Source organism: Dasypus novemcinctus, chromosome 9 (genome assembly GCF_030445035.2).
Source record: "Dasypus novemcinctus isolate mDasNov1 chromosome 9, mDasNov1.1.hap2, whole genome shotgun sequence".
Lineage (NCBI taxonomy): Eukaryota > Metazoa > Chordata > Mammalia > Cingulata > Dasypodidae > Dasypus > Dasypus novemcinctus.
Genome location: NC_080681.1, coordinates 12,996,407 through 13,022,918, shown reverse-complemented (window position 1 = coordinate 13,022,918; position 26,512 = coordinate 12,996,407). Strand labels below are relative to the sequence as shown.

Genomic DNA, 26,512 nt, shown 5'->3' with positions numbered 1-26,512 from the left:
ACTCAGTAGGGGAGACTTCGACTGAATTTCACCAGTTAGGTGTGACCCAGGGTGGATCTTGATCTTCTTGCTGGATTCCTTTATAAATGGGAGAAACATGCAGGGATGTATACAGAAAAAGTGACAGAGAGAGAGAGGCCATGAGAAGCTAAGAGAGAGGTCCTTGAGGCCAGAGGCTGGAATCAGTGGAGCAGAGAAACACAGAAAGAGACTCCTGAGAGGCTGAAACAAAGCCCGGAAGAGAGGGGAGTGACTAGCTATATGGCTGATCTACCACAGTGGAGCTCCAGGAGAAAAAAAAATGGGCAAAAGACTTGAATAGATATTTTTCCAAAGAGAAAACAAAAGGCAAAAAAAAAAAAAGAAAAAAGAAAACAAATGAAAAAATGTTCAGCATTACTAATGATTAGGGAAATACAACTCAAAACTACAATTAGATATAATTTCACAACTATCAGAATTGCACAGTTCAAAAGACAGAGAGGGAAGTGGATATGGCTCAAGCGATTGGGTTTCTACCTACCAAAGTGGAGGTCCCAGCTTCAGTTCCTGGTGTCTCCTGGAGAAGGTGAGCTGGCACAAAGGGCAGGCATGGTGAGCTGATGCAACAAGATGATGCAACAAAGAGACTCAACAAACCAGGGTGCTGAGGTGGCTCAAGCGATTGAGTGCCTCTCTCCCACATGGGGGCTCCCAGGTTCATTCCTGGTGCCTCTAAAGAGAAAATGAGCAGACACAGCACAGAGCAAATGGACACATATAGCAATAGCTTCCACAAACAATGAGGTGGGAGGAATAAATAAATAAAATAAATCTTAATAAAATAAAAAGACAAGGGCAGAGTCAATGTGGCTCAGGTGGTTGAGTGCCTGCTTCTCACATGGGAGGCCCCAAGTTCAATCCCTGGTGCCTCCTAAAAAACAAAAGCAAACAACAAGCAAACAAAAGAAAAAACCAACTCAGGGGATCCCATATGGCTCAGGGGTTGAACACCAGCTTCCCACATACAAAGTCCTGGGTTCCATCCCTGGCCCTGGTACCGCAAAAAAAAAAAAAAAAAAGAAGTGAACTACAAGTGTCAGAGAGGATGTGGAGAGATAGGAACACTTATTCACTGTTGGTGGGAATGTAGAATGGTATAGCCACTGTCGAGGACTATTTGGCATTTTCTAAAGAAGTTGAATATAGATTTGCCACATGACCCTGCAATACCACTACTAGGTATACACCCAGAAGAACTGAGAGCAGTGACACAAATAGACATCTATACACTGCTGTTCATAGCAGTGTTATTCAAAGTTGCCAAAAATAGGAAACAACCCAGTGTCCATCAACTGATGAATGGACAAGCAAACTGTGGTGTAGTCACATGATGGAATATTATGCAGCTTTAAGAAGAAATGAAATCGTAAAACACATGACAACATGGATGAACCCAGAGGACCTTATGTTGAGTGAAGCAAGCCAGACACAAAAGGACAAATACCGTATGATTGTGCTATTATGGACTAAATATATTGTGTAACATATAGTATGATTCCACTTATATAAAATATAAATATAAATCAATTTACAAAGATGAAATTAGATTAGTGGTTATGTAGGGTTGGGGAAGGCATGCTAAGGAGTGCGGAGTTTTTCTTTTTGGAGTAATAATTCTAAAATTTTTTTGTGGTGATGAATGCACAACATTTTGATTATACTAAAAGCCATTGATTTTACACTTTGGCTGGGTCATATGATGTGAATGTATCTCAATAAAATTGCTTAATAAATAAATAAATATGCAATTAAGCCTCAGGAATTTTGTGGCCAGGACAATAACCGTTAGCTGGGAGAAATATTTGCCCACTATACCTTCTGCAAGAAGCCACAGAAGGATGGTGATGGCCTCTTCCCCAGGCCCTCCTAAACGGGGAATGAGAGGCGTTGGGTATAGAACTGGCTTCTATTTCATAAAGATATGACAATGAAACACACAGCCTGAGGAGTCTCCTTCCAGATCACTGAGCTGGAAGACTGGAGGAGCCACATCCCAGACCCCCAAGTGAAATTAAAACAGAACCCAAGGGTCTGGTTACCTGGTTTCTTTCTGTCCTTAGAGTTGAGCAAAGGGTCCCAAGAGACCAACAAATAGGGACTGGGGGTGAGCAGTCTCTGAGCTCCACCCCTGAGCTCCCTGAGCACTTCTGCTTTTACCTACCTTATTTATTGCTGTTCCATTTAAAACTTCATTTGAATAAAGTCTTCAGCTACTATATATGTACACACACATATATTTTTCTTTTTAACTAGACCTTTTCTTTTCATTATAGCTTGCTTTATTTCCTGCTGGAAAAGTGTACGCAAACAAAGGAATCATGATTGAATGAACTTATGCTCTGTAAATTCAAGGATAATTAGTGTGCCCTGGCTTAAGAAAGGATAAGAGTTTCTGAAGGAACCACCAGGTTCAGTAGATGATTTTGTATCACATTCACCAGCACTGTAATTTGTAAGTCTTCTAAATCTCTGTAACAGACTTCTCTTTCACAAGCTGAGTCTAAAAGTAATACTTGCCAACTTGCCCAGGCTTATCAAGGATGCCTGCTCCTGTGAGGCACTGGATGTCCCCAGTTGGCACGGCCATACCCTGCTGTGTTTGTTCTTTGAGCCTCAGGTTTGGGTTGACCTGCAAAAGGAGCCACTCATTATCCACTGACTTAGTCTGTTTCCTCAGAGAAGAAGAAAAAGGAAAGCTATACATTGCTCTATAAGTTCCCAATTCTTGTCCTGAGGCTGTGATGTTCTTTGCTGATGGTTGGGACGTACAGTCAAGGCTGGAATGGGAGGAGAGGTGATCATGGCCGTTGCCATCATCACAGGTAGTAACTGTTTGCTTAGTTCTTTCTGAGCTCAGGTAAGAGGGCAAGAAAACCCATCCAGTCTGGGTTACAGAACGTGGTGTCCCATCTGGGTGGTTTCCCATTGATACACACCCACTTGAGCTCAAAAAAGATGGGATATTGGCAATTAGAGTCACAACTTTTATGCTAGATCAGGATCTGCATCACAAGGGGACAACTCCTGTTCATTCTTCTGGACCTGCCTGCCTCCCTAAGCACTGACTCAGCAGTTGTGACATCTGTTTGTTTTAGCTGAGACCTGTGGCAAGTTTCTTAATAGTTTATACCTCAGGTTCCATATCTGAATAATCAAAAAGATTGTTTTGCTGTGTTCTAAGAAATGGTCTGAAAATAATGACTAACATTCATGTAGCACTTTAAACTTTACAAAACTTTCCACATGCTTTTTCATTTGGCTATAAAGCAGGAATCCTTCCCACAGCACAGAAGAAGAAAGTAAAATTCAAAGATGCTAAATGACTTTTTCAAAATATCTCTGTGAAGGCCTTCTGGTTTCCAACCCTCTGTTATTTCCATTGCATCATACTCCTAGCTCAATATAGAACTCTATAATTTAGTGTTTCTCTTCTGGGTATGCTTTTTTAATACGCTACAGTAATCAACCATGACACTGACTTGTCTTTTGGACTTGATCCATTGTGACACTGGCAATCTTGCATCCATGATAGCCCCTGACTGTCAACATTGTCCCAGATGCCATACTGTGAACAGTTTGGCACATTTTTATATAATGTCTGTAGTATGTTATGGCTACTTGATTTAGGTCCTAAGAATGGGGTCAATTCTAGACAATTTATACCCAATTTCCGAAACCCAGATTTTAAATTCAGTTCTCAATGTGAGTGGTTTTACAAAACTCAAGAAATATCTGAATGATATAAAGCCAACTATTACAATTTTCAAGCACTTAGATTTATTTCTAAGATACAACTCATAATAGCAACAAAATTTTGTAAAGAATTTTCTTTTAAAAATGATGTTCTGTTTATACTATCTTCAAACCTGTAATTTTAGAGTCCATAAGTAAAATCAAATGTGTTACTAGTTAAATTTAATCTCCCAACTGAAGCTTCCAATCTTGTAATTTCCACTCTCTATGTTCCCCCAAACTCTAATATTCATGCTTCCTTGAGTAACTAGCTGGAACAAGCTCACGAATTCTATCTGTATTTTTCTCATATTTCAATTGTGACTATTTTTCAATAGTAAAAAGTTACACTCATTCACCCAGAAAGCTAAAAGAAGTATGGGGTTGAACCTGGGACTTCATACATGGGCAGCAGGTGTTCAACAACTGAGCTACATCCACTCCCCAATTAGAGTTGGTTTTTCCATTTGTTTGTTTGTTTTGTTTTTAGGATATACCAGGGATTGAACCCAGGACTTCATGCTTGGGAAGCAAGCACTCAACCACTTGCACTACATCTGCTTCCTGAAATAAATTTTGACAGATGCTACTGCCTGACAATGGAGCATCAGTAAGTTGCATTCCCATGTTTTGTCTGGACAAGCCCAAATTTCTAAACTCCCAGACTCCCTTATAATATATGAGGCTTGATGAATAGACCATGCATTGAGAAGACCAAACCATGAGACTATACTTTTACTAAATTGCTCTTCTAATTTATTTTTTCAAAGTTTCTCAGCATTCTTCTGGGGCATTCAGCAACTTAGTGTGCCCTGATATTAATTCTCCATTTGTTTTTGTTCTTGTCTCTCTAAATGGATTGTAAACATCTGAGTAAGAAACAGCATTAGTTCTCAATAAAATCTTGTAGATTATGTCTGAGTGGTTATAGAGTTCTCTATCCTCAGGCCATAGGCATCTCTGGTCATCAAGCACTTGGACCAGTCTTTCCCAGTGGGGTCATGGAGAGGGGCACATTTGAGGAAAAATTTTCTCCATTAAAGCGGATGTCCATTTTGCTATGAGCAACTCTTTTTTGAGATAGTCTTCTTGATATTCCTAAGATCCCCTCTCTAATAATCTCTCCTGCCTCCACAGATATTCACCCTATTTCTTTCTCTCCTTCTCTTTCTTTCTTCTCCCTTCCCAAATCTCCAGCTCCCCTAACTTTCAGGTATCACTAGCTGAAGCAATTCAAGCATTTATAGGGTAGTTATGTGCCAGGCACAGTGCTGGGCATCAAAAACACAATGATGAGCAAGACCAACACAGAACCATAAAAACAAGACACAACCTTCAGAATCTCAAGTCTAGTGGGGAAGATAATTATGAAAACCGAACGATAAAGGATACATGCAGGCAATGGGCACATATAACAGGAGTACCTGATCCTGCTTAGAAGGATTCCTGGAGGAAACTGAGTGTAGAAACCAATCACCTGAAGAGGTGAAAGAACATTCCAGAGAGTCAGAGAGAGACAGAGTGAGAAACTACAATGATTTGTTCAAGCAACACAAAGGAAATCAGTGAACAGTGTGGCCAGACCATTAGGGTGGGGTTGGAAAAGAGTGGCCAGGTGGGAGTGTTAGGATTTAACAGGTTGAAGCATTTTAAGCTGGCGAGTGGTGGAATTAAGTTTGCATTTTAGAAGTCTTTCCTCCTGGGGGCAGATGGAGGAAACATCCAAGCTCTTCTTGAAGGAGGCTGGGTTCCAGCAACCCAGGTGAGACGTAATGATTACTGTATTGGCTCTGGTCTTGGAGAGAAGTGGCCTACTTTGAGAAGTAGTTCGGCATAGGTCTAATTTATAGCACTTGGTGGCTGATAATGTGTCATGGTCTGGGAGAGAGAATGGCGTAAGGGGCTGTCTGCTTTCTGACTTGGGCAACCAGGAGAGTATTCAGCTCTCCTTGAGATCATGAACAGCTGGGGAGGAGCTGGTTTGAGTGTGAGGATGCTGGGTTGGTTAAACTGCAATTTGAATATTCAACTGGAGGTGGCTGAGAGAAATCTAAATAGATATGTGTGGAGCTTAAATGAGAGCTCTGAGATACATGTATAGATATGTGGATCTTTGGAACAGAATGATAGTACCTGATGCCTTCAGTAGGGGTGAGATAACCAAGAAAACAGAATTGGGTGAGAAGCGTCTCCCCAGCTACTCCATCTCAGGGGCCTGCCAGCATGTCAGCCACCCAGGAGAAAGGCACTGATTTCTCAGATTATATCAGCTGAGGAAAGGAGAGTTGAAAACAGCATTTCCTAAGGTGTGGTTATCTCATGCTGAAAAATGGTTCACTGAGAAATGCCACATGTGCACAAATTTTCCATAATCAAGTAAGTTTGGGAAGATCTCTGTACAGTATCCTCCACTTAGAGCAAAGATTCTTAACCAGGGGTCCATGGACTCCCAAGGGGTCTGTGGAAAGATTTCAGGGGTCCCTGAGCTTGAATTGAAAAAAATCAACTTACTATCTTTATTTTCTCCGACCTCTGATGTTGAGGTCATAAAACTATCTGCTGCTACATTCTCATCTGTGGTTTTCACCTGACTAGCAAAGGGGTCCATGGAACAAAAAAAAAGGTCAAGAATCCCTGCCTTAGAGAGTACTAAAGACTGACAAGTTCTGCAGTAAAGGACATTTTCATCTTTTTTAACGTAACACTTCCTATGGGCCAGCCCTAGTTGAAGGTTACTTCAGAACACGAATGTCTCAGGGTGAAGGAAGACGGAGAGCTAGCTTTCCCAGACAGATTCTTGTAAGTCTAGCACAGGCAAGGTTGTCATCTGTCTCTTCATTTATCAGATGAGGAAACTGGTCTGTGTTTGGTTCCAAGTTTCACAGCTGGCGAGAGACATATTGTGGTTATAACCTGGTCCCTTAACCTTTTCAATCTAGGAAGATTCCAGTGGATGTGACAGTGTGAAAAACTAGAAACACATTTTTCAAAGCCTATTGGCCATAGTGTTTGTTTTGTTTTTTTCTTGGAAACAGCAATAATCCTCCAAGTGCATATAGTGTTTCTAAAACAGCATTCCAAATTGTTCTCTGTGACCTTGGGCAAATTATTTAACCTCTTCTAGCCTCTGTTTTCTCCTCTGTAAATGGGACTTAACAGTAAATATCTAACAAGACTACTGTTAGGTGCAATTACTGTAATAAATAGCCTGAGAGGTTGAGATCTGCTAAAGATCTCACAGCCAGTAGAGATCAATATGGAACTGAAACCAGATCTTTGGACTCTAAATCTAATACTCTCCCTACTAACCAGATTGCTTCAACTGGTGACCTTAAATCATACTTTTAAGGGTTTTCCTCAACTCTGCCCTCATGTAAAGACAGTCTTGTTTCTGAGACACACAAGTCTGAAAATGACAGCCCATTCAAATCAGATACCAGCAATCTGCCCAAAGGCAGATGGATGGAAGGTAGGAAGAGGTTGCAATGGCTTGAGAGACCTTTCCTAAGTCCTGGAAAATCTTAAAAACAAACAACCCTGATTCTTGGCTCTTACTCTGGTCTGCCTGAATGGGAACCTCTGCTGATAGCATCAGGCAGAGTTATTCAGAAGTAATTTTGAAGAGCCACCCTGGCTGAGAAGTACTGTCCTTTTCTAGACAAAGGTATACCCAAACCACCCTAGAACCTACTAGAGCTCACAGATTAGTGCCTGAGCCACCGTGATCCTCAGGCTTTCCTTTGATTCATAGAAACCAGTTTAGACATGTGGACTGATTATGGGAGGAAAGCTCTAAAAAGCCAGTGCGGAAGGATCGAATCTGAGGCTAGAGGGCGGACTCAGCCTCACTTCCTCTGCCTTCTCACCCGGGCTTCCTGTCATCACAGCTTGATCGTATTTATTCCCCCCTCACTTCTCCTTTTACCCAAATAACCCCAGACATCTGTTGTCACCAGCTTTGTCACAGCCACCTCAAGGATATCACAAAATTCTGCCTTTAGGACTTGGGAGCAGTGCCTGCAAAAGGTAAGACTGATGGTGTTTTAATTTGGTTTGAACTATTTCATGTGGTATCTTCTCAGGAGTCTCCATAGCCTCTAGAGTAACCCTAAAATCTCCTGCAACTTCTGTTTCACAAAGTTGTGCAAGAAGTAAAATGATCAGTGACCCTCATAACACCACAAAGACTATCAGGCCGAATTAACCAAGTTTCATTATCCGATATCTCTTTGAGCACGGTATTCATCACCTGCATACTTGAAATTGTTATACGCCTTGACTCTCTGTGTGTGGTTAACTTCCGATGCCTGGAACTTTCTGGGGTAGGGGTGGGGGTGGGGGAATGGAGCTGGGAAGATTCCCCATGTGCTTTGGTCTTGTGATTTTCAAGGGAGAAGAAAACCAATAGCTAGAGTCATTTAGAAAGGTAACTGGGAGTTTGAGATGCTAGTCTTCTTCATGTGAGAAGTTTTCAAAAATAAAAGTAGTGATATGCACGGTGATTCCTCAGAGTCGTGAAGCCAAAGGGCACACCGAGCTGAGGGCCAGGAACACAACGCGAGCTCAGCAGACGGCTCCCGGGAGGTGAACGCCAGATGCCCATGAGGAACACTTAGTTGGGTGGTTTCCAAAGAGCCTTCTTTTCAGGGCTCCTCAAAATAAGCTTATCCCTGGTGTCCAAAACATGAATATCGATAAACAGAAGATGAAGAACCCTTAAGACCAAAAAGCTTGCTATTGCAGTAGTTTTCATTTCTCAAGCTCTAACTCGTCATACAATTTGGATGAACTCAGCAAAGGGACTTTCTCTGTAACCACCGTAGGGGTTGCTGGGAGTCAGGTCCCCACTGGAAACTCTGTTTCAGAGCTTTCTCTTTCCAAGACTGGCAAGAATCTCACTTGTTTATGCCGAGGAGGGGAGGGGGAAACACCCCAGCAGATCACACCCACCTACTTCCGAGGGTCGGGACTGAGGCCGAGGTCTTTTGCTTCAGCCAAGGAAAGGTTCAGCACTGTCGAGGTGATGGAGTCTTGAATTTAAAAATAAAGACCAGACTTTTTAATGTATTCACTCAGTAAGCCGGCGTTAGCGCCTCCCAGGGGCGTGGCACTGTGCTCTGCTGGGTGCTGGTGGAGGAGGGGCTGTGACAAGGGAGAAGACCTGTCCTTCAGGAATTGCTAGGAATTCCTAGGAGAGATAAGAGGTCAGAGGTGCAGGTGGAGGCTTTGGAAGAGAGCTGAGCCCAAGCAGAATCTTAGCTGATGACTGAACAACGACGTTTTGCTTTCTCAATCTACAGCGGAATCTGCTCTGTTTTGAAACTGTGGTTAAACTGGAGCAGGGGTTGGGCAGAATCATTTCCTGCAGTGCTTCCTGCGTGGGCCAGTTCGGAGTATTCAGCTTTCAAGTGAAATGATTGGTCACAGGGAATGATTCAATTCATCCCTTCCCTGCTCCTGGGGACCACCACCCAAGAGACTTCACCTTTGTTAATTGACAACCCACAGAAACTGAAATGGACAAACTGCTAGCCCCTTAGTTTCCACGCCTCCAGGCTCTCAGGCTCCAGCCCTGAGACCAATTCCCTCTCCACTCCCATCCCGCCACATGCCAGCTGCCAGGCTGTGGGCTAAATCCTAGAGACCTGAGGATAAATGATGTGATTATCAGTCCCCAAACTTTTAGAGTCTGGCGTGGAGGACCGACACAGCAACGTGTAAATAATAACAAAATGCTGTCTTTGCTACAGTGGAGGGAGAGTGTGCACAAAATGTAGAAGTTTAGGAGTGTGCCATAGACTCTCTGGGAGAGGAGGTGACTGCGTGGGCTCCCTTTCAAGGAAGTACGAGTTGGTTCTGTGGGCTTGAAAGAATGGCCTTCCAGACAGAGGAAACAATGTGCAAATTCAAAGAAGTGTGAGCCCCCAGGCATGTAAGAATTGATCATAATCAAGTGTGATGGGGGTATAACAAGTCATGGTTGCAACTCAGGAAATGGACATTTCTTTTCCCTTCTTGGTTGCAGCACCCCTGCTCTTAAAGGAGGTGGACGGGAGCAGATGTAGCTCAAGTGTTTGAATGCCTGCTTCCCGTGTTCGAGGTCCTGGGTTCAATTCCCAGTACCTCCTAAGAACAAAAACAAACAAACAAACGAAAGCACCATCTCTCATTGAGAGCGGAGGCAGCCCAGTGATTGAGTGTGGAGCGCCTGCTTCCCACGTACAAGGTCCTGGATTCAAATCCCGGTACCTCCAACAAAGATCAGAGTCCAGGAGGGTTCTAGGTCTAGTCCTGGGCAAGACCAAGCCCAGGAGGTCCCCTAGACTGAACGGATATTGTGTGCTGAAGTGGGATTGAGGAGGTGGGTTTCTGCCTCCTCCGGCTAGATTTCCCCTAGATTGGAGTGAAGGGTGGGGCTTTTTAAAGAGAGTACAGCTATTCTCTTTTTCTCAGCTTCTGTTCCAGGAAATGCTGCATTCATTTAGTTACAGTGGTTTGGTTTGTGTTTCTAGATGAGCTGGCCTACAGCACTTCTTGTGGTCAGTGAGTAGCCACTAGGGGTAGATGGCCCAAGGCCCAAGTCTGAGCACCCGCCTTCAGGAAGGTCCCACTACCCAGCTGCCAAAGCGCAGAAACCCAGAGAAACCAGACAGCTGTGCAGAGCTGGCCTCTGTGTTGGCTGCTGGGGTGGCTAGTAGGTTTGGGGAGGTTGTCTAGAAGTAGGTTTTGAGCAAGAGGCAGATGTGCCTTTCCAAATCCAGTGGAGGTCATGGATCTCTGTGTTGGGAGGTAGAAGCAAGTTCTCTACTCATTTCTCATTTCAGAAGCACACAGCTCTGTTCTTACTCAAGCTGTACCATCAGTACATCATAGATAGAGCCAAGAATTGGAAAAGAAAAGATGCCACAAGGAGACATTTCTATAATCACTTAAAAACGAAAGAGCTATGTATGTTCTGAGTTTTAGAATGTAGTGCTTGAAAGGAATTTAGAGATTATTTAGGTTCACATAAAGTGTCTACTTCATTGTGGGAGTCCAATACATCTTAGCTATTATTATAACTTTCCAACCTATTTTTCAGGTCAAGTGAACATGTCCAAAGTCATTAAATTATTAATTAGTTAATTATGTCTTCTGATTCTCCATGGAATGTTCTTTCCTCCACATTGTACTATGTACCCTTTTCTTAGAGATTTCTTCTTAAATAGCTGTCATTGGAGCCCATTCTTTGTTTACATAAAGAAATTTCCAGTATATTTTAACATAAGAAAACACAAAAATGCATCTTATTATAAATCAAACTATCAAAGTAGAAAATCAAATATTTAATATACATTTAATTTATCAAACATTTGTTTGATATTTTATATTTCAGGAGAGCTAGATTGATGAATAGGGATGAGAAATGATTTTGATGACTCAACAACTTTGAAAAATTGTCCGAAGTAAATTTGAATGCATGGCTTAATATTCACTTTATATGTGGTATCAGGAACAAATACAGGCATTAAAAATTATTCAATGGGCTTTCTTCTAAAAATAGCTGTTGTGGAATCTCAGTATTTATACTACCTGAGACCTAAGTTATAGTGATTTTGAGGTCAGAATTCATTGGATCATTACTCATGTTCAACTTTTTTTTTTTAACTTTTTATTTCAACACAAATCAGAAAAGTTCAGCCATATTTTCCAAATATTGTCATTTTGCCACATTTGCTTTATCCTTCCCCAGCTTTCCCATTTGACAATAATTGCTGACATGCTATCCTTTCCTCCCCTATATTTTGATATGTATTTTCTATACAAAAACATTCTCATATGTAACCGCCTTACAATGATCAAAACCAGGAAATTAACACTGATACAATCTAGTCACAATCTATAGATTTCATTCAGATTCCACCAATTGCCTAATTAATATTCCTTATGGCAAAAGGGAAAATTCTGATTATGCTTTTAACTGCCATGCCTCTTAGTCTTCTTTCATCTGGAACAGTTTCTGAGTCTTTGTGTTTCATGACAGTGATATTCTTGAACATACAGGTCAGTTATTTTCTAGAATGTCCTTCTATATGGGTTTGATGGTTCCTCATGATTAGATTATGGTTATTCAAACTTGATAGGAGTATCACTGAAGTGGCTTCCATTGTCCCACAGTCTTTTTCTTTTTTTTAGGAGGTACCAGGGATTGAACCCAGGACCTCTACATGGGAAACAGGGACTCAACCACTGAGCTACATCCACACCCCCACAGAGTCTTGCTTAAGCTGGAAGCAGCTTGCCTGTCTGTACCTCGCAAGGCCTCCAGGAGAGAGACCTCTCTTGCGTTGCAAAGCTCCACGTATTTTTAGGGAAAGGCAGTAAAGAACCTCTAGCCTGCTGACTCTGTAAAGTGGAATCTTCCTTATTTAAGGAGTGGCCTTGTTATGAAGGTCCCCACCCCAGCTCACCTTCTAGTAGCATCTGTGATTCTTCTGCTGAGCAGCTCAGATCCGCTAAACCGGCATCTCACTAAGCTCTCAAGTGGGAGGAAACGAGCCTCCAGGACTACCTGGATTTGTCTTTCCTCACCTTCACTTCTTCATTTTTTCTCTGTTCTTCTACAAATCACCAACTTTCTCTCCCCTGAGAACAGCCTTGAAGGGAAAAACTTTTCACTAGCTCAGAGTTTCAGAGAGGAATAAGATGACCGACACATTCTTTTGAATGTGGGTGATGGAGGGTGATGGAGGGATGAGAGGAAAGTAATGTATAAAAGTTGAGGGCTTTTATTTGTTTTAATATCAGCTCTACAACTGCCTGTTACTCCCTCCAAGGGGTATACACCCATCACCCCTCACCCTCCTCACTCTGCTGACAGAGTCAGAAGCTTCCTGGATGTCATCACATTGCAGCGACTGTCGAGTCGGGAAGCAGGAGGCACAAAACTGGAGCCTGGGACGAGGGAAGGACGATGGGCCTCAGAGGCTGAGCGACGTTAGCCTGCAGGTTGTGCTTGCTGGCTAGTAGCTGGGTGGCCTCATGCCAGTCACAAAGGCTGTCTGAGCCTCAGGCTTTTCTGTCTGTAAAATGGGGATAATGACACCTGAATTGTAGGGTTGATGTGAGAATTATGAATAGGGTATATTTATGAAGAACTCAGCATTTTGTGGGGTTCAGTCTAGCTAGCTAGCTACCTACCTACCTACTTTTATACAGCCAGCCATCTGTCTAAATGTATCTGGATAAGTAGCCCTTAATTAGAAAAACGGATTTTTCCCTCCTATTTAGAAAACATTTTTGTTGCTCAAAGCCAATATATTCTTTTCTGAAGGGGCAAAGGCATTTACAAGCTGCATAGGAAAGGGTAGGAAGCCAGTAGTATCTCGCAGAATACCACACTTTTATGTAGAAAGTGGCATATAGATCTGTGTATAAAGATAAATACCAAAAATGTTAATGGAGGTTATCTCTGGGAGGTAGTGTTTCAGATGATTTTAGACTTTTTTCTTTGCTTTTATTTAAAGGTTTTTTTTTAAATAAAGGCACACAAAAAATGAAACAAGCAAATAAAGGATTGTAATGGTCTTCAGGCCTGGTTTATTCCCAAAAATCTAGCAAGAAGCTCAGGGTCCCTTTTAGGAATGGACTGGAGGGAAACTCTGAACTTGCTTTGAATAATGGTCCCTGAACCAGGCGTTCAGGTACATGACCATCCAGGAAACGCTGTCTCATTTCACCTTCAGAACAACTTAGGAGCTAAGTATTAATATGCCTGTTTTAAAGATGAAATTCTGAGCATTAGAGTGGTTAAGCAGTTCCCCAAGGTCAGACTTCTGGTCAGTGGAACTGCCAGAATTCAAAATTAGACCTGCCTGATTCCAAAGCAAGCGTGTATCAAACTACTTTCCGTGGAATACAATGTTCATTGAGCTGTTAATACATAATCTTTGAAATAGGAAAAGGTTTTGCAGTTCTACAAGTATACTTTCCTCTTAGGGACCCACAATGCTCATTAGCATATAGCACGTTTTCATTTTTTAAAAATATTTACCAACTTTTGGGTTTTATTTATTTTTTTTATAGTTGAAGATTTTTTTTAAAAATGTATTAAATAGGGGATTTAATGTACAGCCAGGCAAGATTACCTGAAGTTTCTGCCAGAAAGTTGGGAGTATGTTCTTTTAAAAAAAAAAAAAAATTTATTGTTTTTCTTTTGAAGATACATAGATCACAAAAAAAATGTTACATTAAAAAATATAAGAGGTTCCCATATACCCCATACCCCCAACTCCTCCCACATCAACAACTTCTTTCATCATTGTGGCACATTCATTGCATTTCATTTAATCCCATTTATTCCCCAAATTATTTGACCATGGATTTCCCTCACTCCCTTTCATTTTTCATGTTGTTTGAGGAGCACTTATTAACGTCTCACAAACACAACGATCCACATAATGCCAAGGCTACTGTGCTGTTGCTCCGTATTGGTCTCTAAGATTGGATCAAATAAAAATGGAGATCAAGAATTGAAAGAGTTTCTTGATGATTCTGTCTAACTAGCCACTTATAAACATGATAAATTCAAAACTGGATTAGGTGGTGTTGCAAATACAGGCCAAAAGAAAGAGCACAATGGAACTAGACATCCACAAGACAATTTACTAGCCCAAGCTCTTTGCTTGGAGGAAACTGACTGTGAACGTATGTCATCACGCCTACTTGTCAGGCTGAGGCGGGTGGCCACAGCTAACTAATTTCGTCAGGGAGGTTTCCTGGAAGCTGACGTCAGGGTCTTCACAAAGCCATGAGTCATAGGGCTGGGAGTCACAGACTGATAGTGAGAAGGACCTGGGTTTTTCTATCTGTGGGGGTTTTGCTAGGAGGGAGAGGCTCAGTAACTGGTCAGTGATGGTGAAAGGATGAATGAGGATTCCCAGACTAGAAGAGGAAGTTGCCCCAGCAAAGGAGACCTGCCTGCCTCAGGGAATCAAAGACCGAAAAGGGAAATGTAGAGGCATTCTCTCTGGGTTTATGATTTATCTTCATTGCATGTGGTAAAAATATGCCGATCTTCATCACGTGGGTAGATTTTCTTCAGTTGCCTGTGAATCTGAGTAAATGGGAAATCGGCGTGACAGGAAAAGGAGTTTCTTCCATCTTTAAAGGAATAACTCAATGGGGAAATTCACAGGTTTGTAGGCATGTCATTAAGTTGGTGCTCTGTGGACAATTAGGTTACATGGGCCTGAAGCAACTGTCACAGGATCCCAGAATGTTGGGGCTGAGGTGATTTTAGGAGACACCAGCCTAATCCCTTTCAGTTACTGAGGGGTAGATTGCTAGACCGTGTCCAAACAGTTAATTTAATGGCAGAATAAGAATTCAAGCCAAAAGCTTCAGACTCCAGTCTAATGTTCATTCCATGATACCATATTATTTGAAGATAAACAGTTAAGGTCTAGTTATTGTTCATTGAACACTTACCTTTTTAACACTTTTTTTTTTTTTTGTATATTATGTGACAAGTGCTAGGTTAGACCCTGAGGAATCAAAGATGAATCAAATAGATCCTACCCTGTAGAAGCTCACAATATAGTGGAGAGACAGAGATGCACAGGTCCTACAGGCATGCCTTGTTGGGGAGAGGGGTTGAGTTTGAAGAATTAAACATGTGACAATCAGAGAAGATTTCTGGAGAAGTGACACTTGAGGTGAATCATCAGCATGATTATTAGCTAGCCAGATTTGTGGGGGTCAGAGGGAGAGAAAAGGGCAAGTTCCAGCAAAGACCCATGTAAGCAAAGATAAGGAAGAAGGCTTTGAGACAAGAATTCATTACTTGCTAGATGTTAAAGTATAAGACAGAGAATGTTGCCATGAGTTTTCAGAGAAGGACCAAAGCAAATTATGGAGGGACTTTCCAACATGGGTATATACCTACAAAACCATCACCACAATCAAGATAATGAACATGTTCATCACTCCCAAAAGATTCTTCATCCCTTCTTTTTTTATTTTTTTGAGGTACCAGGGCTGGGGATTGAACCATGGGACCTTGTATGTGGGTTCACCCAGTGAGCCACATCACTCAACTAGTGAGCCATGCCAGTTCCCCTGAATTGGTTTTCTCCTTTGTTTGCTTGTTGTTTACTTTTGTTTATTAGAGGCACTGGGGATAGAACCCAGGACCTCCCATGTGGGAGGTGGGCACCCAACTGCTTGAGCCACATCCACTCTCCCCTTCAAGCCCTTTTGTAATCTGTTTCTTCCATTCCTCCTGCTCTCCTGGCCAGGAAATCACTGATCTAATTCATCACTATCAATTCATCTAAATATTCTAAAATTTTATAAAAATAAAATCATATAGAATTTACTCTTCTCTTTTTTTTGTTCTAGCCATTTTTTTTTTTTTTAGGAGGTACCACACTGGTATTGAACCCAGGACCTCGTACATGGTAAGGAGGTGCTCAAACACTTGAGCTACATCCACTCCCTGTTCTAGCTTCTTTTACTCACCATAATTATTTTGAGATTCATCTATTTTATAACGTAGAGCAATCATTCTTTCCTTTTCTTGGCTGAATAATATTTAATTGCATGGTCATACAATACCACAGTTTATTTACTTATATACCTGTTGATGGGCATTTGGGTTGTTTCCAGATTTTGGCTCTTAGAAATAAAGCAGTTACAGCATTCTGTACAAGTCTTGTATGGATATATGCTTGCATTTCTCTTGGGGAAATACCTAGGAGAAGAATGGTAGGATCACATGATAAGCATAGGTTTCAAATTCGTAAACTTTTTCAATGTGGCTATACCATTTTACATTCCCACCAACAATGGATGAGAGTTCCAGTTCCTTCACATTTGTGAGTTGGTATGGTCAGTCTTTCGTTTTAGCCATTCTAGCAGATGTGTAGTGGTAACTCACTGTGATTTTAATTTTCCCTAATGATTAATAATGATGTACTGATTGGCCAGCTGTAAATCTTTTTTGGTGAAGTATGTTTAAAATTGACCATTTTTTAGTTGGGTTATTTCTTATTATTGAGTTTTAAGATTTCTTTATGTATTTGGAATACATGTCCTTTATCTCATATGTAAATTGCAAATATTTCCTGTGGCTTGCCTTTTTTTCCCCAAGGCTTATTGATTTATTTCTCCTTCCCCTCACCCTGTTCTTTGTGCTCACTGTTTGCTCTCTGTGTCTGTTCATTGTGTGCCCTGTGTCTGCTTGTCTTTTTTTTTCAGGAGACATTGGGAACCAAACCCAGGGAGGTGCCCAATCACATGAGCCACATCTGCTCAGTGCTTGTTGTGTCTCCTCATTGTGTTTTGTTATTGTGATATCTCATTGCATCAGCTTGCCATGCTAGCCCTTTACATCAGCTAGCTAGCTGTCTTGCTCATCTTCTTTAGGAGGCACCCAACTGCTTGAGCCACATCTGCTCCCCTGTGGCTTGTCTTTTCATTCTTTTAATAGTGTCTCTTAAAGAGCACTTTTGATGAAGTTCAATTTATCAATTATTTTATGGATTGTGTTTTTGCGCCTTATCTGAAAAATCTTTGCCTGGCCAAAGTTGCAAATGCTTTCTTTTATATTTTCTTCCAAAGTATTATAGTTTTAATTTTTACATAGATCCAATTTTTAATCCCCCCCTCCCCCGGTGGCTTTTTTTGCATGCTGTCTTCTCTCTGTGTTCATTCACTGTGCATTATTCTGTGTCTGTATTTATTTATTTTATTTCCCCTCCCCCCTTGTGGCTTGCTTGCTGTCTGCTCTCTGTGTCCATTTGCTGTGTGCTCTTCTGTGTTTTCGCTTGTCTCTCTTTTTTGTTGCATCACCTTGCTGAGTTGGCTCTCTGTGACACCTGTGGGCTGGGCAGCTCTCTGCAGCATGCGGGTGAGCCTGCCTTCACAAGGATGCCCCGGGGTGTGAACCCAGGGCCTCCCATATGGTAGACAGGAGCCCAACTGAAAGAGCCAGAGCTGTTTCTCTAGATAGATCCATTTTTAGTTATTTTTTAAAATATGGTGAGAAGTATGGATCCAAGTTTTTTTAATTGAAATATCTAATTGGCCACCATTTGTTGCAAAGACTATACTTTTCCTACTGATGCCATGATGCTTTGATTGTTGCAGCTTTGTAGAGTCATGAAATCAGGTAGTACTTGCCCTTCAACTTTCTTTTTCAAAATTGTTTTGGCTTTTCAAAGTCAATTGTTTTTCATGTGAATTTTAGAATCTGTGATTGAGCATCTGCATCCCTTGTACAAGGTCCCAGGTTCAATATCTGGTACCTCCTTAAAAAAAAAAGAAAGAGAGAGAGAGAGAAAGGAAGGAAGGAAAGAAGCAAGCAAGAAAGAAAGAAAGAGAGAGAGAAAGAAAGAAAAGGAAAGGAAAGGAAAGGAAAGAAAAGAAAAAAGAAAAGACCTCTGTGGAAAGTTTCCCTGATGAGTGCCATCTGCTGGCCAGCTAGAAAATTGCAAGGAGAAAAACTGCTTTTAGGTCTCTCTTTAGCTCCACCCCTGAGAGAAAATCTGTGCTCCATTAGTGAGTCCCTGTCCCAATTTTGATAATTTAAGCTGGGCAATTTTAAAGTCTTACAATAAGTTGAACCAAATATCAAAAAAGAGCTGTGAAAAAAAAAATACTAACCAACAGAGAAAAATTGACTATTAGAGTAAATTCATCAACATTTCCAGATGCCTAGATATTGCAAAAAATTACAAGCCATACTAGGAAACAGGAAGAGATGGCCCAGCCAAAGGAACAAACCAAATATCCTAATGAGATAGAGGATTTAAGACAATTAATCAATGATAATCACAAACTTCCTAAGTCAAATTCAAATAATTGAAGGAAAATATGACTAAAGAGATAAAGGATATAACAAAACATTGAGTAAACATGAAGAAGAATTTGAAAGCCTGCAAAGAAGAGTAACAGAGCTTATGGGAATGAAAGACATGATGGATGAGATTGAAAATATATTAGAGGCACATAACAGCAGATCTGAATTGCATGAAGACAGAATTAGTGATTTCAAGGGCTGAACATCTGAACTGGAAAAGACAGGAGAACAGAAAGAGAAAATAATAGAAAAAATGGAGCAGAGTGTCAAGGAATTGAATGACAACATGAAATGTACAAATATGTGTTATTGGTTTCCCAGAAGGAAAAGAGAAAGGAAAAGGGGCAGAAAGAATATTTGAGGAAATAATGACCAAAAACTTCCCAACCCTTATGAAATATGTATTATGTATTATGAAATACATAAATATCGGTAGCCAAGAAAGACAATACACGCCAAACAATAAATCTGAATAGACATACTCTGAGATGCTACCATTCAGAATGACAAATAACAGAGATAGAGCATACTGAAAGCAGCAAGAGAAAAGCAAAGCCTCACATACAAGGGATCCTAATAAGATTAAGTGCCAACTCAATTTTAAAAAAGGGGGTGGCAAGAGACTTGAATAGACAATTGTCCAAAGAAGAAATACAAATGGTGAAAAAACATGAAATATGTTCAACATTACTAGTGGTTAGGGAAATGCAGATCAAAACTACAATGAGATATAATTTCACACCTTTTAGAAGGGCCACTATTAAAATGTCAGAAAACTACAAGTGTTGAAGAGGATGTGGACAGATAAGAACACTTATTCACTCTTGGTGAAAATGTAGAATGGCACAGCCACAGTGGAGCATTGTTTGGCAGTTCCTGAGGAAGTTGAATGTAGACTTGCCATGTGACCCACTAGAACCACTATTAGGTATATACCCAGAACAACTGACAGCAGTGACATGAACAGATGTCTGCACCAATGTTCAAAGTGGCATTATTCACAATTGCCAAAAGATGGAAACAAAGCAGGTATCCATCATCTGATGAATGGATAAACAAAATGTGGTGTATACACATGATGGAATATTATGTAGCAGTAAAAAGAAATGAAGTCATGAAGCATATGACAACATAGATGAACCTGGGGGACATTATGTTGAATGAAGCAAGCCAGATACAAAAGGAAAAATACTGTATGATTGCGCTATTATGAAATAAATATATTGTGTAAACCCATGGAGTTAATTGTTAGAATATAGGTCATTAGAAAATAGAATGAGGCTAGAGAATGGAAAGCAGAGGGTTAATCTGTTCAGAACAGGTAAAAAGGTTGTTTGTAAATCTTTGGAAATGAATAGAAATGGTGAAAGCACATTATAGTGTTTGTAACTAACAGAGCTATTATATGGGTGTGACAGTAGTTGAAAGGGAAAGCCTAATGACATGTTTATTACTACAAGGAAAGCTAAAAAATGTGTAATATGGGACTGTACAACATAGTGAAACCTCATGTGAAATATGAATGTGGGTAATATTGCATATATAAGATTGGTTTTACAAAATATAAATACAAATAAACTAAAGAGATAGAAACAAAATAGCACCTATATGCAGCTGGGGAAGCATAGGGAGATTGAGAGGTGATGAGGTTTACTTTTGTTTGCTTATTATTATTATTATTTTTGTAAAGATTTATTTATTTCTCTCCCCCCCACACACCCCTGTTGTCTGTTCTCTGTGTCTATTTGCTGCGTCTTCTTTGTCTGCTTCTGTTGTCGTCAGCGGCCTGGGAATAGGTTTCTTTTTGTGGAGTCATCTTGCTGTGTCAGCTCTCCGTGTGTGCGGTGCCATTCCTGGGCAGGCTGCACTTTCTTTCGCGCTGGGTGGCTCTCCTTACGGGGCACACTCCTTGCGCATGGGGCTCCCCTACGCGGGGACACGCCTGCGTGGCAGGGCACTCCTTGCACGTATCAGCACTGCGCATGGGCCAGCTGCACACGGGTCAAGGAGGCCCCGGGTTTGAACCGCGGACCTCCCATGTGGTAGATGGACGCCCTAACCACTGGGCCAAGTCCACCGCCCTGCTTATTATATTATTATTATTGGAATAATGTAAATGCTGTAATGCTTCAATCATTATTGAAGTGATGAATGCATAAAGTGATTATATCAAATACCATTGATTTTACACTTTGGATGGATTTATGCTTTGTTAATATGTATCAATAAAATTGATTCATTTAAAAATGGGCAAGAGACTTAAATAGACATTTCTCTGAAGAGTGTATACAAATGGCTGTAAAGCACCTGAAACGATGATCAATATCACCAGCTACTAGGGATAATGCAAATCAAAATCACAATGAGATATCATTTCATACCCACTAGAATGGCTACCAATGGGAAAAAAAACAGAAGGAAACGGATGTGGCTCAAGCAGTTGGGCACCTGCCTACCACATGGGAGGTCCCAGGCTTTTTCCCAGGGCCTCCTAAAGAAAATAATCAAGACAGCAAACTGATGTGATGGGCTGGCTCAGAGAGCTGATGCAACAAGATGATGCAATGAAGAGACACAATGAGAAACACAAGCAGGGAGTGGAGGTGGCTTAAGCAATTGGGCACCTCTTTCCCACCTGGGATGCCCCAGATTTGGGTCCCAGTGCCTCCTAAAAAGAAGATGAGCACACAATGAACAGATACAGATAGCAGACAGTGAGCTCAAACAACAGGGGGTGGGGTGGGGGGGCAGAAAGAAAGAAAGAAAGAAAATAAATCTTTTTTTAAAAAGGCAGAAAATTGCAAGTGTTGGAGAGCATGTGGAGAAATAGGAACATTCATTCACTGCTGGTAAGAATGTAAAATGGTGCAGCCACTGTGGAGACATTCAGCAGTTCCTCAGGAAGCTAAATATAGAATTATATGACCTGGCAATCTCACTTCTATGTATATACTCAGAATAAGTTAAAGCAAGGACTCAAACAGATATTGGCATACCAGTGTTCTTAGTGGCATATTCACAATTGCTAGAAGATGGAAGCAACCCAAGTGTCCATCAACCAATGAATGGATAAACAAAATGTGGTATATAGAAGTAATGGAATATTTTTCATCTATAAGAAGGAATGAAGTCCTGATGCATGTGACAACATGAATGAACTTTGAGGACATTATGCTGAGTGAAATAAGCCAGACACAAAAGGACAAATATTGCATGAACTTTCTGATATGAATTAATTAAAACAAGCAAACTTACAGAGTTCAAATATAGAATATAGTTTAACAGGATTTAGACTGGAGGGAAAGAATGGGAAGCTGATGCTTAATTTGTGCAGAATTTCTATATAGGTTGATTGTAGACTTATTGGAGTGGATGGAGGTGATGGTAGCACATAATTATGGGTGTAATTAACAGTGTTGAATTATATATGTGAATGTGATTGAAAGGGGAAGTTTTAGATCATGTGTTACTAGAATGAAAATTAGAAGATGAAACATAGGGTTGTATAACACAGTGAACCCAATCTTGGATCATGGATGGGTTAATAGTAAAAGTATAAGAATGTTCTTTCATGAATTATAACAAATGTACAACACTAATACAAGATGTTAATAATAGGATTGTATGTGAGGAGAAATACACAATGTAAATTATAGGCTATAGTTAATAGTACCATTTTAATATTCTTTCATCAGTTGTAACAAAGGCTCAACACTAATGCAAAATGTCAACAATATGGGGATATGTGGGAACACTTTATTTTTTATATGATTTTTCTGTAAACCTACAGCTTCTCTAATTAAAAATAATAATAATGTTAAGCAAAAGAAACCAGACATGCAGAACTACATATTGTATGATTCCATTTACATAAAATGTAAATATAAATAAATCTATAGGTATAGAAATAGATTAGTGTTTATGCAAGGCTGGGGAAGAATAGAGAGACTGAGAGGTCTATTTGGTTTAGTCCATTTATCATATTATTCAAGTTCTCTCTTTGTTGATCCTCTTCCCTGATGTTCTCTACACAATGCTGAGAGTGATGTATTGAATTTTCCAAATATTATTGTAGAGATATTTCTCTTTGATTTTGCCAGCGTTTGCCTCATGTATCTTGGGGCATCCTGGTAAGGTGCATATACATTTATGATTGTGTTTTCTTCCTGGTTAATTAACCCTTTTATTAATATATAATATCCTTCCTTCTCTCTAATAATAGTTTTGCTTTTAAAATCTATTTCAACTAATGTAAGTATAGGTACTACAGCTTTTTTTGGTTACTGCCTGTATGGAATATCTTTTTCTAGTCTTTCATTTTCAATCCTTTGGTATCTTCAGGTCTTGTAGACAGCATATACCTGGCTCATTTTTTCTTATCCATTCTGCCACTCTGTGTACTTTGATTGGGGAATTTAATCTGTTAACACTCAATGTTATTTCTGTAAAGGTAGTTCTTATTTTACCCATTTTGTCCTTTGCATTTTATCTGGCATATTTTATTTTCACTATTTATTGGTGCTTTTAGTTAGTTTTACTGGTGTAATCTTCATTTCTAGACTCTCTTCCAAGCCTTACTCTACTGCCTTTTCTTTTCAGACTCCTTTAGTATTTCCTGAAAAGCCAGTATCTTTATTATAAACTCTCTCAGTTTCTGTTTATCAGTGAATATTCTAAACTTGCTGTCATTTTTGAAAGACAATCTTGCCAGATGTAAGGTTTTTGTCTGGCAGTTTTTTCTCTTGCAGTACCTTAAATATATCATACTACTGCATTCTTGCCTCCATGGTTTCTGATGAGAAACTCATATATTATGTATCACTTTTCTCTTGAGGCTCTCAGAATTCTCTTTGCATTTGGCATTTGACATTCTGACTAATATGTATCTTGGAGCTGGTCTGTTTGTATTTATTTGGGAAGGGGTATGTTGTGCTTCTTGAACATGGATATCTATCTCCTTCAAAAGGTTGGAAAACTTTCTACCATTATTTCTTCAGATATTTCTTCTGCCCCTTTTCCTTTCTCTTCTCCCTCTGGGACACCCATGACATATATGTTTGCATGTCTCTTGCTGTCATTTTGTTCCCTGAGAATGTTTAATTTTTTCCAATCTTTTCTTCATCTTTTCTTTTGTATATTCACTTTCAGAGGCCATGTCTTCAAGCTCATCAATATACAGCTGCCCAAAAGTTCTTTTCCTGTAGGCCAAAAGGGCCTGCTGTTGCCTGGAGAAGCTGAGGAAACACCAGTCCCTCCTATCCTCTTTCGTGGTGAGGGTGAATCAATACCTGCCCAACAGTCCAGTCTGTATAGGTTGAAAGTGCCTACTATTGTCCAGAAAGCCTGTGGAAACACCAGTCTCTTCCTATATCCTATTGGGATCCACATGTGCCCACCAGTTCAGTCCATGCAGGCCAAAAGAGAAAATTATATCATTAAAGTGCAGACAGTGACCACTGAAGTTGCTGAAGGCAGGGTGAGGGAAAAGGAGGTGTGATATGGGGGCATTTTCAGGACTTGGAGTTGTCCTGAAAGATATTGCAGGGACAGATGCAGGACATATATCCAGCCATAACCCACTGAATGGACTGGGAGAGAGTGTAAACTGCATTGTAAACTGTAATCCATGCTGTGTAGCAGTGCTCCAAAATGTATTCATCAAATGTAATGAATGTACCACATTAAAAAAAAATGCTGGACTTTGTTGAGTGTCTGTTCCATATTGATCAAGATGATCACATGGATGTTTCCCTTCAGTTTGTTAATGTGATGTGTTATGTTCATTGATTTTCTCGTGTTGAACCACCCTTTGGATAAATCCCATTTGGTCATGGTGTATAATTCTTTTAATATACTGTCTGATTCTATTTGCAAGTATTTTGCTGAATATTTTTGCATCTATGTTATTTAGAGAGATTGGTTGTAATTTTCTTTTCTTGGGGAATCTTATCTGGTTTTGGTGTTAGGGTGATGTTGGCTTTGTAAATGTGTTACATAATTTTCCCTCCTCTTCAATTTTTTGGAAGAGTTTAAACAGGATTGGCGTTAAGTTTTCTTGAAATGCTTACTGGAATTCACCAGTGAAGCCATCTGGTCCTAGGCTTTTCTTTGTTGGGAGATTTTTTTTGTATTTTTTGGTTGAGAGATTTTTGATGACTGATTCAATCTCTTTAAATATGATTGGTTTCTAAGTTCCTGTCTTTCTGATAGAGTCAATGTAGGTTGTTTGTGCATTTCTAGGAATTTGTCCATTTCACCTAGGTTGTCTCATTTGTTGGCGTACAGCTTCTCATGATATCCTCTTATGATCATTTTTATTTCTGTAGGGTTGTTCATAACTTCCCTCTTTTCATTTCTGATTTTATTTATTTTCATCTTCTCTCTTTGTTTCTTTGTTAGTCTAGCTAAGGTTTTGTCAATTTTATTGATTTTCTCAAAAACTAGCTTTTGGTTTTGTTGATTTTCTCTATTGTTTTTTATTCTCAATTTAATTTTTTTCCACTCTAATTTTCATTATTTATGTCCTTCTGCTTGCTTTGGGATTGGTTTGCTGTTCTTTTTTTAGTTCCTGGTGTTCAGTTAGGTCTTTGATTTTGGCTATTTCTTCTTTTCCAATGTAGGCATTTAGGGCTGTGAATTTCCCACTCAACCCTGCTTTAGCTGTATGCCATAAGTTTTGATAATTTGTGTTCTTTTCATTTGTGTTTTTTTTTCATTTTTCTCAAGACAATTTCTTTCTCTCACAATTCTTTTTTGACCCACTAATTGTTTAAGAGTATATTATTTAGCTTCCAGACATTTGCAATTTTCCCCCTTTCCTACCTATTATTGATCTGAGAAGGTGATTTGTATAAATTCAATCTTTTTATATTGATTGAAACCTCCTTTTTGACCTAATATGTGGTCTATCCTGGAGAAGGATCCATGAGCACTTGAGAAAAATGTGTAATCTACTGATCTGAGATCCAATATTCTGTGTATGTCTACGAGATCTAGCTCATTTATCATATTGTTCAAATTCTCTGTTTTCTTCTTCATCTTCTGCCTAGTTGTTCTTTCTATTGATGTGAGAGGCACGTTGAAGTCTCCAACTATCATTGCAGAGATGTCTATTTCTCCTTTCAGTTTTACTCAAGTTTGCCTCTCATATATTGGGGTACCCTGATTAGGTATATAGCTATTTGACTGTTAGTACTTCCTAGTGGATTTTGCCCTTTATTAATATATAATGGTCTTTTGCATCTCTCATAGTTTTTTCACATTTTAAGTCTGTTTTGTGCATTTAAAGTCTGTTTTTTCTGATATTAGTATAGCTGCCTCTGTTCTTTTTTGGTCACTGTTTGTGTGGAGTATCTTTTTCCAAACTTTTACTTTCAGTTAGTTTGTATTCCTGGGTCTCAGGTGAGTTAGCATATGAATGGTTCATGTTTTTTTGTTCATTCTGTCAGTCTATATCTTTTTTTTTTTAGGCACTGGGGACCAGGGATTGAACCTGGGATCTCATATGTGGGAGGTTGGTACTCAACCACTGAGCCATATCAACTTCCCTGAGTTTGTTTTTTCATTTGTTTTGCTCATTGTTCTTTTATTTTTTTTTTCAGAAACAAAACCCAGGACTTCCCATGTGGAAGGTGGGAGCTCAACCACTTGAGCCACATCCATTCTCCCCAGCCTATATCTTTTAATTGGAGTGTTTAATCCATTCACATTTAATGATATTACTATAAATACATTATTCACTTCCACCATTTTATTCTTTGCCTTTCTTATGCCATATCCTTTTCATCTGTCAATTTACCATTTTGGTTATCCTCTCTGATAGTCTTCACATCTACACTCTCCTCCAAGCCTTTCTCTTCTGTCTTTTCCCTTCAGGCTGTAGGGCTCCCTTTACTT

The 26,512-nt window shown here is 39.9% G+C and overlaps 1 protein-coding gene across 1 annotated transcript in view; it reads left to right on the top strand.

The window, feature by feature from the left end:
- The first annotated feature begins 7,682 nt into the window (after positions 1-7,682).
- CD53 (CD53 molecule) overlaps positions 7,683-26,512 on the top strand; it is a 35,315-nt gene continuing 16,485 nt past the window's right edge. The window contains exon 1 of the mRNA XM_004473064.5: positions 7,683-7,800. The gene's annotated coding sequence lies outside the window, so the exon portion shown is untranslated. The remainder of the gene's footprint in view (positions 7,801-26,512) is intronic.